The sequence below is a fragment of the Mesocricetus auratus genome, unplaced genomic scaffold (assembly GCF_017639785.1).
Source record: "Mesocricetus auratus isolate SY011 unplaced genomic scaffold, BCM_Maur_2.0 Super-Scaffold_100018, whole genome shotgun sequence".
In the NCBI taxonomy this organism is placed as follows: Eukaryota; Metazoa; Chordata; class Mammalia; order Rodentia; family Cricetidae; genus Mesocricetus; species Mesocricetus auratus.
In genome coordinates, this window is record NW_024429199.1 from 24,550,753 (window position 1) to 24,562,905 (window position 12,153).

At 45.8% G+C, this 12,153-nt stretch overlaps 1 protein-coding gene across 1 annotated transcript in view; it reads right to left on the reverse strand.

The window, feature by feature from the left end:
* Sgk1 (serum/glucocorticoid regulated kinase 1) overlaps positions 1 to 12,153 on the reverse strand; it is a 114,633-nt gene that overhangs the window by 78,836 nt on the left and 23,644 nt on the right. The gene's annotated exons all lie outside the window — the stretch shown is intronic.

A 12,153-nucleotide genomic window follows, 5' to 3' on the forward strand; every position in this document is an offset into this window, starting at 1 on the left:
GGTGCCCAGAACTATTGCACAGTCTCCTAAACTCTGACAATACAGTGACGATGAGCTTGATTTCCTTACCTCAGCTACAGCTGCCCATCACTCAACTTTGTTTTGTGTTTGTTTATGAACATCTGCAATGCTTGATGCTTATACGGAACCACATGGTTTGATTTTTCTATTTCTCCTGTGTCCATGAACGGTAAGGATAAAATTAACTGCTTAGGTTTTTTTTTTAAAGCATAAGCAATAAGGACTTATAAATAAAATAGCAGTTACTCTGTTGTTTTTCTTTTTTTAATGAAAACTACGTTTGTTTATGGATGTCCACAAGCGTTGCTAAGACCGCCTAACAAGGTAAGACACATGCTCCATGGCGTTCCTTCCCTAATATAGCCATACCTGCCCTGAGCAGGCACCTTGAGAAGACTGAGTGGCCTGTGGAATTCCCCAGCGTTCCATGCCTTTGGGATTTCCCAGTCCTTTCAAGCATCCGGTTCTGAGTCTCAAGGTCTAACCTTGTATTTCACCAGGCCTGGCCTGGCAGATGGGTCGGGGAAGGACTAGGGGGGAGAGATTTGAAGGGCAGGGACACATCTCTGTACCCTCCTCTAGAGTGCATCACCCTCAGCGTCGCCACAGCATGATGAGAATTAGACACCAAACGCAGTCTTAGTCTTAAGCTGTAGGTCCTCTTCCTCCCTCACTAAAGCATCAGCAAAGGAGCACTGAGTTCAGGGGCTCACTAATATGTCTTTTGAGGTGGAGATCCAGTGTTTCTTCTTAAAATTGGAGGACTGACCATTTTCTCTGAGTTAGCCTGACTTAGCCAGGAAATGGAGAAGAATAAGAGGAGGAAGAGGAGGAGAAAGTAGAGGAGGAAGGGAAAGGAAAGGAAGGGAAATGACTTTGAGTACTACCTTTAAGGGACAGTGCATGCCATTTGCTTGGGGATTGGAAAGCAAGAGTCAGGAAGGAAGAGATGCTGGGATAATCCCTGGGCAACAACCTGGGCTTCTGGCTCCTAGTAACCTGGGTACAAGCTTTTGAAACTTGCTCTCCTATCACCTCCAAGAAATCCTTCTTCCAGTATTTTTAACCTCTCTCTCCCTCTAAGCTATTGACTCTTAACATACTAAACATGTTGTTCTCTCAATATCTCTAAAAGCTAACAAACTAAAAAAAAGCCCCTTTATATCCACAAACTGCCTTGGTCCTGCATCCCTTTCCTGCACCACCATGACGTTTTCCTCTTTTTAGGCAAGTTTTATAGAAAAACAATCTCCATTTCCTAACCTCATACTCTCTCATGGCAGGGTATCTTCTTTCCTTTCTCCTTCTGTCTTGTTTCTTGTCTAGGCAAGTCTCTTGTGGCTCAGATGTTTGAATTCCCCATATAGCGGAGGATGACTTTGAACACCTCATCCTCCTGCTTCTACCTCCCTAGCAACAGGATTACGAACACGTGTTGTCACGCTTAGTCTTTTGCAGAAGTAGGGATGTAGACAAACACTCTATTGACTTAGCGACATCCCTAGTCCCCATTGCAACATATTCATTAGGTAATACTGATGAATCACTTAGTATTTTCTGAGACTAAGGTGGAAAAATGACAAAAAAGAGTCCCATTCTATGAAACAGTCTTTCACCAAATACCAAGAGTTCCCATTGCCAAATCTACTGGGCATTTCCCTGTGCTTGCCTCGTTGGTACACACAGACGTATCTGGACTTCCAATGGGAGTCACTTTCCACCAACATGTCTCAAGTTGAGAATAACAGTGGACGATGCATGTCAAGCACACCAGGGCTCAGTGATGGAAGCTGCTGTGTTGTATTGGCCACCCCCTTAGTGATTCTGGGAGAGTCGTGGCTTCGCAGTACCACATCATCGGAGAGAAACTTCACAATATGTGCAGGCACGGGAAAAGACTCAAACGGCAAGTTAGACATAGTCTGTCAGGTGCAGTGGTCCACTTCTTTGGAAGTGACAGGCTTGGGAGGCTGAGACATATTGATTGTGAGTTCTGGCACAAGCCAGGTATAGATAGCAAGTTCTAGGCCAGCCCGAGCTTCACAGTGACACCCTGTCCCCTAGATCAAAAGCAACAACAAAGCCCAGAAGACGCAGAGCTTCAAGTATCCAAGTTTCTACTGAATGTGCATGAACTTTACACCACAGTGAGCAAGAAATCTGAAATCTAGCTGTCTATCCTCTGTGTGTGTAAAGGTTTCAAAGGAGTTGGGTGGGTGTGGTGGCACATGGCTGAGACATTAGCATTTGGGAAATAGAGGCAAGGTGATTATAAGTTTGGGGACAGCCTGAAATACAGCCCTGCTGTACACCCCCGCCCCCCCCCCACACAAAATAAAAGCCAACTAAAGAAACAAAAACAAAAGACAAAGCTTAAGGCATCCAAGTTTCTCTGAACTGCAGATTGATTTTGTAGATGGTAAATTTGAAATCGAAAGTCTAGCCGTTTTTGATTGGGACCATCTTTCTCTTGCAGCATTTAAAGACTTCAGCAGTTGGTGTCACTGCTCCTTTGTTATGCCTGAAGCAGAAAGGTGAGGAATTTAAAACAGCCTTTGCTACACAGAGAGTTTCAGACCAGCCTGGGATACACAGGTCCTTGTAACGAAAGCTCCAAGAACTTTGTTGTTGTTTGTTTTCGAGACAGGGTTTCTTTGTGTAGCCTTGGCTGTCCTGAAACGCACTCTGTAGACTAGGCTGACCTCAAACTCAGAGATCCACCTGACTCTGCCTCCCTAGTGCTGGGATTAGAGACGTGCTCCACCACCGCTCTGCCCAATAACTTTTTTAAGGGGTGTGGGGAAATTCCGACAAAAGTCAGTGACTATCATCTGTGTATTACGTGACAAGGACAGAAAGAAACATGTGTTGGCCTTCAAAAGAGAATGCTTGTCTGCATATCAGAGGAGACTGGCATGAGCCTGCGTGTTCTCAAGCAGCAAACATTTAAAAATATGAACTCAAGAAGAGTTTGTTGGTCTGAAAAGCCCAACAGCATCCCTAGAACTCAGTTTCTACCTTTGTGAGACTAAAACAATGAATTGCACTCATCTTATAGGGTTTTATAAGAGTTAAACAAGATGAGTGAGTCAGCCTGGCACTTCAACCTGAGGTTAAAACTCACAGTTATGACTATAGCTTTTATTTATTTATTTTGGTTTCTAGACAGGGTTTCTCTGTATTATTTTGGAGGCTGTCCTGGAGCTAGCTCTGTTGACCAGGCTGGCCTCGAACTCACAGAGATTCACCTGCTTCTGCTTCCCGAGTGCTGGGATTAAAGGTATGCACTAATTATGACTATAGCTTTATAGCACCAGAATTTTATATGCCATCATGGGAGAAATGTGGGTAGGTATCTCACCCCAGTTGGGAGAAATCAGGGAAGGCCTCTTAAAGAAGTGATGATTAAACTAGATCTTTTAAATAAAACAAAGTGAAAAAAGAATGGAAAAGTATTTCTAGAACAGGGGTCAACAGAGACAGGGATCTATACCGGGTATTTGAAAAACAAGTCCAAGGAAGGAAAGTCAAAACAAAGAAATCTTCTTGTTTTCTTTTTCATATTGCATTGACTTCTTTTTTATGTGTGTCATGCCTTGTTACATGGAAGTTGGACAAGCTGGTTGTCTCCTTCTGCCACGTGGGTCCTGGGGACTGAACTCAGGTTGTCCGGCTTCAACCTCCAGTGCCATTACCTACAGAGTTATCTATCCTGCCCACTGTTTTGTTTTGAGTTTTTAATGGAGAGATGGGAAGCAAAGATAGGTAGGAAGCATGAGTCATGGGGCAGCTAGGTGTCTCTGAAGTGTCTGCAGCCGGGGACAGAGTTATTAGATGACTTTTGATGTGGTAGGAAGGACAGGCTTAGAGAGAATGCGGCAGCTGAATCAGGAAAGCTAGGAAAGAGATAAGGTCCCAGCAAGAGCCAGAAGATGGGAATGCAACCCAGAATGAGTCATCAGAGCAAGCATCACTTGCTTCTCATGTCTCTGCTTTCTCCCATCCAGGTACCACTATAGCAGTGTCTGTCTTTCTTCTGCCTTCCTAATGCTATCCTGACACGGTAGGTTGAATCTCTTCTGTTCGATATAGCCATAGTATCTATCCGAGTGCAAAAGGTTGTCTTCTGCTCCATATAGCCATAGCATCTAACCGAATGCAAAAGGTTGCCTTGCCACTAGCTGGTGCTGGTAGTATTAGCTTTCCCACTGTGCTTTGTTGTTTTCTTTTGTTTCAAATCTGTGTATGTGTGCACATGCATGGTGTGTGTGTGTGTGTGTGTGTGTGTGTGTGTGTGTGTGTGTGTGTGTGTGTGTGTGTAGAGGTCAAAGGACAATCTCACCATTGGTCCTCACTTTCCACTTCGTTTGAGACAGGATCTCTTGTTCACTATTACCTACACAGAACTGGCTGACCTGTGAGCTTCTAGTGAGGTGAGTCTCCTGTCTCAGTCTCCTGTCTCTCAGTTGGAGTGCTGGGATTACAGATGTGCATGACTGTGTTCAGCTTTAAGAGCGTCCAAGGACCTGAACTCATGTCTTTATGCTTGTGTTGCAACAGCTTTACCCAAAGCTCAGCCTCTCAAACGCATTTTGTAGGGAATGATGCATCATGAGGAAGTTCATGCAGTTATAACTGAAACAGTTGCTGTCTACCATGCCAAGTACCTTTTTATTTTTGTAGTATGAAATAGACTGCCATTCCTTGCTCTTCTAAAGTACTGATTGCAGTCAGCTGAATTGATGTCCTGACTCACTAACAGATGTCACACAAATAGACACACCATGCCAATGGTAAAACCTGGATATGATGCTCTGAGTTACCAAGTCCTCAGTTACCACTAGGTCCTAGACTCCCTAGGGCACGCAGACCCTCCCCCATGTCCTGTGACTTTCAGGTCTTTCCTGACTCCCCTGACGCCCTCCTGGGAACTCCATGCAGTCATGCACTTAGGACAGCTTCTCACCATCATTTGACCCAGTTGAGTGCTTATTTGTTGAAACAAAACAAAACAACACAAACCCACATTCCTATTGCTTTACTTGTCTATCTGCCTTGGGAGTGGGTGACTGCTGTGGAATAATCTTTCTGTACACTGTGTGAATACATGTCTCTGTGATTGGTTCAATAAACAAGCTGACTGGCCAGTAGCTAAACAGGATAAAGCTAGGCACAAAAGTCAAGCTGAGGATGACGGGATGAGGAAGGGCGGAGTCAGAGGAGACACCAGCCAGCCACACAGGTAGCAGGGCATGTACAAAAAATGAGGGAACAAGCCGCAAGCCACTGGGCAGCATATGGATTAACTGAAATGGGTTAATTTAAGTTTTAAGAGCTAGCTAAAAGCAAGCCTGAGTTATTGGTTCAGCATTTATAAAATTAATATTAAGACTCGGAGTGATTATTTGAGAGTGGCTGTGGGCCCGGAAAACCCCACCTACAGATGGGTTCTGTGAGGATGGTGACACCGCTGTCCCTCAAGTAACCACTGGCAGGATATTTACAAAGCTTTTATGTGCCCTCTCCAGAGACTGTTTCCTGTCTACCTTCATGCTAAGTTGATTCTCACAAGGAAAGAGAGTCACCAGCTGACCAGAGCTTAATTCAGTTTCTAACTTGGGTAGACGGTCTCATGTATAAAGTCATTTCTGCAGGCAGGGCTGACCTTGGAGGAGTGCACATGGAAGACAGAGGTAAGAGCACCAAGTTGGCAATGAGACTTGAGCACTGAAATACTCAGCTACTAACCTCAGCTGGTTGGATATTGTGCTCTGGAGGAATTACAGTAGGCCCTATCTAGACCTGGGAACGAGCATTATCTATAGACACTTTTAGACTTCTCTTCATGCAACCCCAAACCTGAGCATTCTAAGGGAGCTTTAATAAGTTCAGGTATATTTGGGTTGGGGGTGTAACTCAGTTGGCAGAGTGCTTGCCTGGCATGCATAATGCCCTAGGTTGGACTCCCAGTACCACACAAACCCGCAGTGGAGGTGCATTGGGGAAGCTGAGAAGGGAGGACCAGAAGTTCAAGGCTAGCCTGAACATTTGAGATAAGGCTGAACTAAGATCTTTGCTCAAAATAACAGCAAAGCATTGAGCTGGGTGTGGTGGTGCACACCTTTAGTCACAGCAGTAAGGAAGCAGAAGTAGGGAGAGCTCTGGATTTGAGAGCTAAGCAGAGAAAACCTGTCAGAAAAACAAACAAAACCACCCCCCCAAACAAAACATAGCAAAACCTATGAAACAGCGACAGCAAAGAAAACAAACAGAAACGATTCTCTACAGTGATAAACTGAATTGAATTCTTGGGACTAGAGATACCACCCCAGAGAGGACCTAAGTTCAAGTCCCAACACCCACATAGCAGCTCACAACCATCTGTAATTCCAGTTCTAGGGGATCCCATGCTCTCTTCTGACCTTTTAGGGCAGTAGGCACACACATAGTACAGGGGTTAACCAACACACACGTAAAATAAGAATTAAAAGTGAATCAGATTACAGCTCTAGCTTGGCAGTGGCCCTGAGCGAGACACTTGAGGCTTCTGAAACATTTGCAGTGCATTTATCCATACCATGGAGGTCATAGAGCAGGTAAGCCCTCATAGGTTCTCCTGGCCATGCCACAGATTCCAGACTATTCACTGGAGTGCTGCTCGTAAGAGTTTGGTCTCCCTATGTCTAGGGTGCAGTGCACGGCACTCAACCCAAATATTTGTTGAATGAATGCATGATCAAAGGACAGTTGCCCTACCCAGGACAATTTCTCCCTGCCTGGCTTTCCCATCGCATTATTCCACAACTCTGAATTTCTTCCATTAAACTTACTTAAAAAAATCCAATAGGTTTTAAAAATCATCTCATGGTCTTAAGGGAAGTTGTTAGAAATGCCATTTCAATTGCAAAGATAAAGACCAAATGAAAGGCTCATTATTGGAAACGTGTACATTGCTTAATTAAATTGAAAGTGGTAAATGGAAGAAAAGGAGATTACCATCCAGCGGCCTTGTTGCCGCTCTCTGACAGCTCTGCTGGTTTATGGAGGAGTCCTTCTACAAACTGGGCGCATGCTCAGTTGCAGTTTCATGCAAAAACAGCTTTCTCCAAATTATCCCCGTGCTGTCTTGGTAATGGTTTCTATTTCTGCATTCTATTTTTTCCCCTTGCTTCATGTTTTATAAATGAAGACCTGGTGAGATTTAATTGTTCCCCCAAAAGAAGAAGAGAGTGAAAACTAAAAAAAAAAAAAAAAATAGATAGCGACCGAATGCCCACTGTGTCCCAGAGTTGTGCTCAGTAGTGGAAGGCAGACAATAGGAGTCTGCCTTCCGAATGGCACAGCCATTCAGTGACATGGAAAGTTCTGAAACTGGAACGTTCACTGTGCTTAATGATTGCATGGGCCTGTTATGAAGGCCATGGTTGGGGATGTAACCTGGTGGCTTGAGAGCTTGCACAGCATGCACGAGGTTCTGAATTCAGTACCCTAGCACCATGCATCAGGCATGGTGGGGCTAGCCTTCCAGCTCTGCACTCGAGAGGTGGGGCATGAAGATCAGCAGAAGTTAAAAGTCCTCTGTAACCCACAGTGTGGTTTAGTTCAGGGGCACTAAAACTGTGACCACAGCTACATTTCTTTTTTTATTATTATTTTTTTGGTTTTTCGAGACAAGGTTTCTCTGTGGAGGCTGTCCTGGAACTAGCTCTTGTAGACCAGGCTGGTCTCGAACTCACAGAGATCCGCCTGCCTCTGCCTCACAAGTGCTGGGATTAAAGGCATACAGCTACATTTCTTATACAGCACAGGCTCACATGTCCAGGGATGACCCTTAGTGGGTTGAGTTTTCCTACATCAATAAAGAATATGCTCCGTGGACATGCTCACAGGCCAATCTGATAGAGGCTATTTCCTAATTGAGACTCCCTCAGATAACTTTAGGCTGTGTTAGGTTGACAGCTGAAACTGCCTAGGAGAAAGAAAAATGAAATAAAATGAAAAATGTCATCCTGTGGTATGTAGTGACCTTGAGGCTAGCCTGGGATATATTAAAATAACACAATACCACATAAAAGAAAACAAAAACAAACTACAACAACAAACAAGCAAAACCCCACAACAAAATAAACAACACAGAAAATCCACTGTGTTCTCAGGACAGTTAAAACAGAAGGATGTGACTGTTAATACAGATCTGAATGGAAAGAGAAAGAATATAAGGAAGGGTTTTTCAAGTCAAAGGCCTCTAAATAATTGTAATAGTTGTAGAGTCAAGGGTTCAGAATCAAAGAAAGATCTCATTTCCAAGGATAGCCCACCTTTCAAGATCTGGCCCATTCTGCTAATGGATATCCATACTGGGCAGCAGAAACTGACTTACTGAAGAAAGATAAATAAATACAAGAATGGACCTATCATCCCTGAACTGCATTTAACACATTGCATTTACTTGACCTTATTAAACCCAAGAAGGAAACAGTAAGCCTTCAGATAGGTCTGAAGTTGTTAGAAAATGTGGCAGGGAAAAGTGACTCGTGTCTGCTTCTGACCGTTAATACTCATCGCCCAGCTTCCACTATAAAATGAAATAAATCCTCTGTGAGGCTCCACACAAATGTGTATTAGCAGATGCTGTCATCATTGGATGGCAATCTGGCAAGGAAAATGTAAACACTTGCTTAGCTTTGTTGGGGAAACCTAGGGTTGGGAAATTCATTATTTTGTTTTTTAGCATCCTGGTACCTCCTCCAATGTCCCCACTCACTTACACACACACATACACACACACGCACGCACGCACATTTACACACATTCCCTATGTATCCCGGGCTAGCATGAACTTAGCATTTTTACTATATTGTCTTGGTTGCCGTGGAATTCACACAATTCTCCATCCTTCCCACCCCTCTCATTGTATATATGCACTACTTTAGACTATAGCAAAGCACCCTGAGGGGATGGTAGCGGCCACTGGACAAGTGGAAAGGTTTGAGATAAGGTTACCCCTAATGAGAAACAGTGAGAAGTGGAATCCCACTGTGATTAGATCTAGAGTGTGCATTTTAAAATTCGAGCCTTGATGTTGCTAGGTACAGGAATGGAATCACATGGAAAGAAAGGCACTTTTCCTAAGACACTACGAGGCCAGCGGCTGGGCCCCTGAACACAGAAGCTGGCTGCACAACCCAGGCATGGCTCTTTTTCTGTTGTTTTGGGGGTCATTGTTTTAGGGCCCCTCATGTGCCATGCTTCAGTCTCTTTGGGTAATGAACTATGGAGATGAAGTGACCAGACCCCCCTTTTTAGCATCCATGACAGGCTAACATGTGTTTGCATGACCTTGCTGCTCCTGTCCTGGTCACTAGGAGGTCAGACGCCCTCCTCGTGGCAAGGAGCCAATCAGAAGTTAGCTGGCGGGGCTGTGCTTTATGGCTCTGGGTGTGCTTTACAGACGGTGCACGACAGTGACGTTCAAAGCATAGCAACTGCCCAGTTGACCAACCAACACAGGGCAGGTCATCCAAACCTGGAAGTGCACCAATCCTGAGACTGTTTCATAACCTTAGACACTCCACTTTGGCTGCCCGTTAAGATCCCCGCCTCAGCCTCACGGTTTCTCAGGGTCTTCCTCCAGCCATCCCCTGTAGTGAATGGGTGAAAGGCCTGAGCTACTGGGGTTAGTTCGTTAAACAACTACAATAAAAGACCCTTTGCTTTTACATAGAAATGGGCCTCTTGGTGATTTTGGGGTTCAGAATTTGGGCACGACAGAGAGTTGCTGAGTGTGCTCTGGGACAGGCAGGATCAGCTGGGTCTGTTACTGGCGGGTACTTAGAGGCACATGGTAGTGCCAACATGCTAACCATTATGGAATATCTTAATATTTTTTAAAAAACAGCATGGTATGCCAGTGAACACCAACCACACATCAGCGGAGGAAAGAAAGAGGAGATGGGACTGAGGCTGTTCTCTGTGGAGATGACAGTGTCCATTGTGACAGCAACTTTCATGCTCACCTTTTCTTCTGTCCCTTTCCAACCCATGATCCACCTCGCTCCCGGATCTGCCTTCCCAAGATGCAGTTTTGAGTTTTGACCCTATTGCCACTTCCTTGCTTCTTACCTTCAAAGACTGTGTGGTCTACTGAATAAGGTTTGTACCCATGGTTGGCATTTCACCTTGTCTCTATCTATATTCCATGTAGGTCAGATCCATTGTATTTATGTGTGTATTTAGTCTTTTTTGTAGTGCTGTCAGTGGAACTCAGTGCCTCGATCTTGTTAGGCAAGTATTTTGTCTGTGAGCTACATTCCCTTGCCCTTGACATTTTTGAGAGGATGAGTCTTAGTGCTTACCCCAGGCTAGCCTCCAACCTCCAACCTCCAACTCTCTACACAACCTAAGTTGACCTCAAACTTATGATCCTCCTGCCTCCACCTCCTGACTTCTGGGGTCACAGGTGTGTACCTCCATGCCCAGCTAAGAGAAAGATTATGATGGGTAGTAAGTGTATCAACTTCACCTGGCCATTTATTACTGGGAAGGTGTGGTAGTTTGAGTGAGAATGGCCCCCCCCAGATGCTCATAATTTTGCATATTCAGTTCCTAGTTAGTGACTATTTGGGAAGGATTAGGGGGTATGGTCCTATTGGAGAAAGTGTGGCTTGTTGGAGGTGTATCTACACCAGCCCAGTCCTGTCTCTCTCTGCCTGCTGTATATGGATCAGGATACAGCTCTCAGCTACTGTCCCAGTCAGTGCCTGCCTGCCTGCCTCCCTCCCTCCCCCCATTCCCTCCCTGCCTGCCTGCTTGCCAGCCTCCCTCCCTCCCTTTCCCTCCCTGCCTGCCTGCCTGCCACTGTGTTCCCTACCATGATGATAACAGACTAACCCTCTGAAACTATAAGCCAGCCCCAATTAAATTTTTATACGAGTTGTCTTGGTCAGAGTGCTGCTTCACAGCAATCAAACAATAACTAATATAGAAGGTATCTATGGTATAGTCAATATCTATAATCAGTTGATGTTAGACAAGTTTATCTTTAACTGTCAGGGTGGGCTTCATTCTATTAGTTGAAAAAGCAAAAGTGGAATATCCTTGAGAAAGAATTCTTCCTCAGTATCACAGCTTGCCCTGTAGCTTCCAAACTCAATGGTCCACCAGTGACATGACCAAATGCATTCCCTCTTGCTCCCAGTTACATTTCTCTAGAGAACCCCTATAGACACAGAGATCAAACAAGGACAAGGATAAAAAGGAAGTCAGATAGACTAGGGCCACAATTTTCCAGTGTTGACCAGCTGTGCTGCAAAAGATGGTGTGGAGGATGGAGGACACAGGGAGAGGGTGTGGAGGATGGAGGGTGCAGGGGGAGGGTGTGGAGGATGGAGGACACAGGGAGAGGGTGTGGAGGATGGAGGGCGCAGGGGGAGGGTGTGGAGGATGGAGGGCGCAGGGGGAGGGTGTGGAGGATGGAGGGCACAGGGGGAGGGTGTGGAGGATGGAGGGCGCAGGGGAGGGTGTGGAGGATGGAGGGCGCAGGGGAGGGTGTGGAGGATGGAGGGCACAGGGGAGGGTGTGGAGGATGGAGGGCACAGGGGGAGGGTGTGGAGGATGGAGGGTGCAGGGGAGGGTGTGGAGGATGAGGGTGCAGGGGGAGGGTGTGGAGGATGGAGGGCGCAGGGGGAGGGTGTGGAGGATGGAGGGCACAGGGGGAGGGTGTGGAGGATGGAGGGCACAGGGGGAGGGTGTGGAGGATGGAGGGCGCAGGGGGAGGGTGTGGAGGATAAGGGTGCAGGGGGAGGGTATGGAGGATGAGGGTGCAGGGGGAGGGTGTGGAGGATGAGGGCACAGGGGGAGGGTGTGGAGGATGGAGGGTGCAGGGGGAGGGTGTGGAGGATGGAGGACACAGGAAGACGTATGTCAGCTTTCCATATACCTAAACTAAAGGGAGCCTTCTTGTAAAGAAGGCAGCTGCCTAGCAGAGCCCACATCAAAGAGGACTGCTGACGATCCTCAAGTCTCTGAAGTGTCAAAGTCGTGCAGTTCTGATTCCAGGCATTAACTGAATCCCTTCCTTATAGCCCTTTTATAGCTCTTTGGATTTTATTTGTTCCTATAACCCTTTCCCCC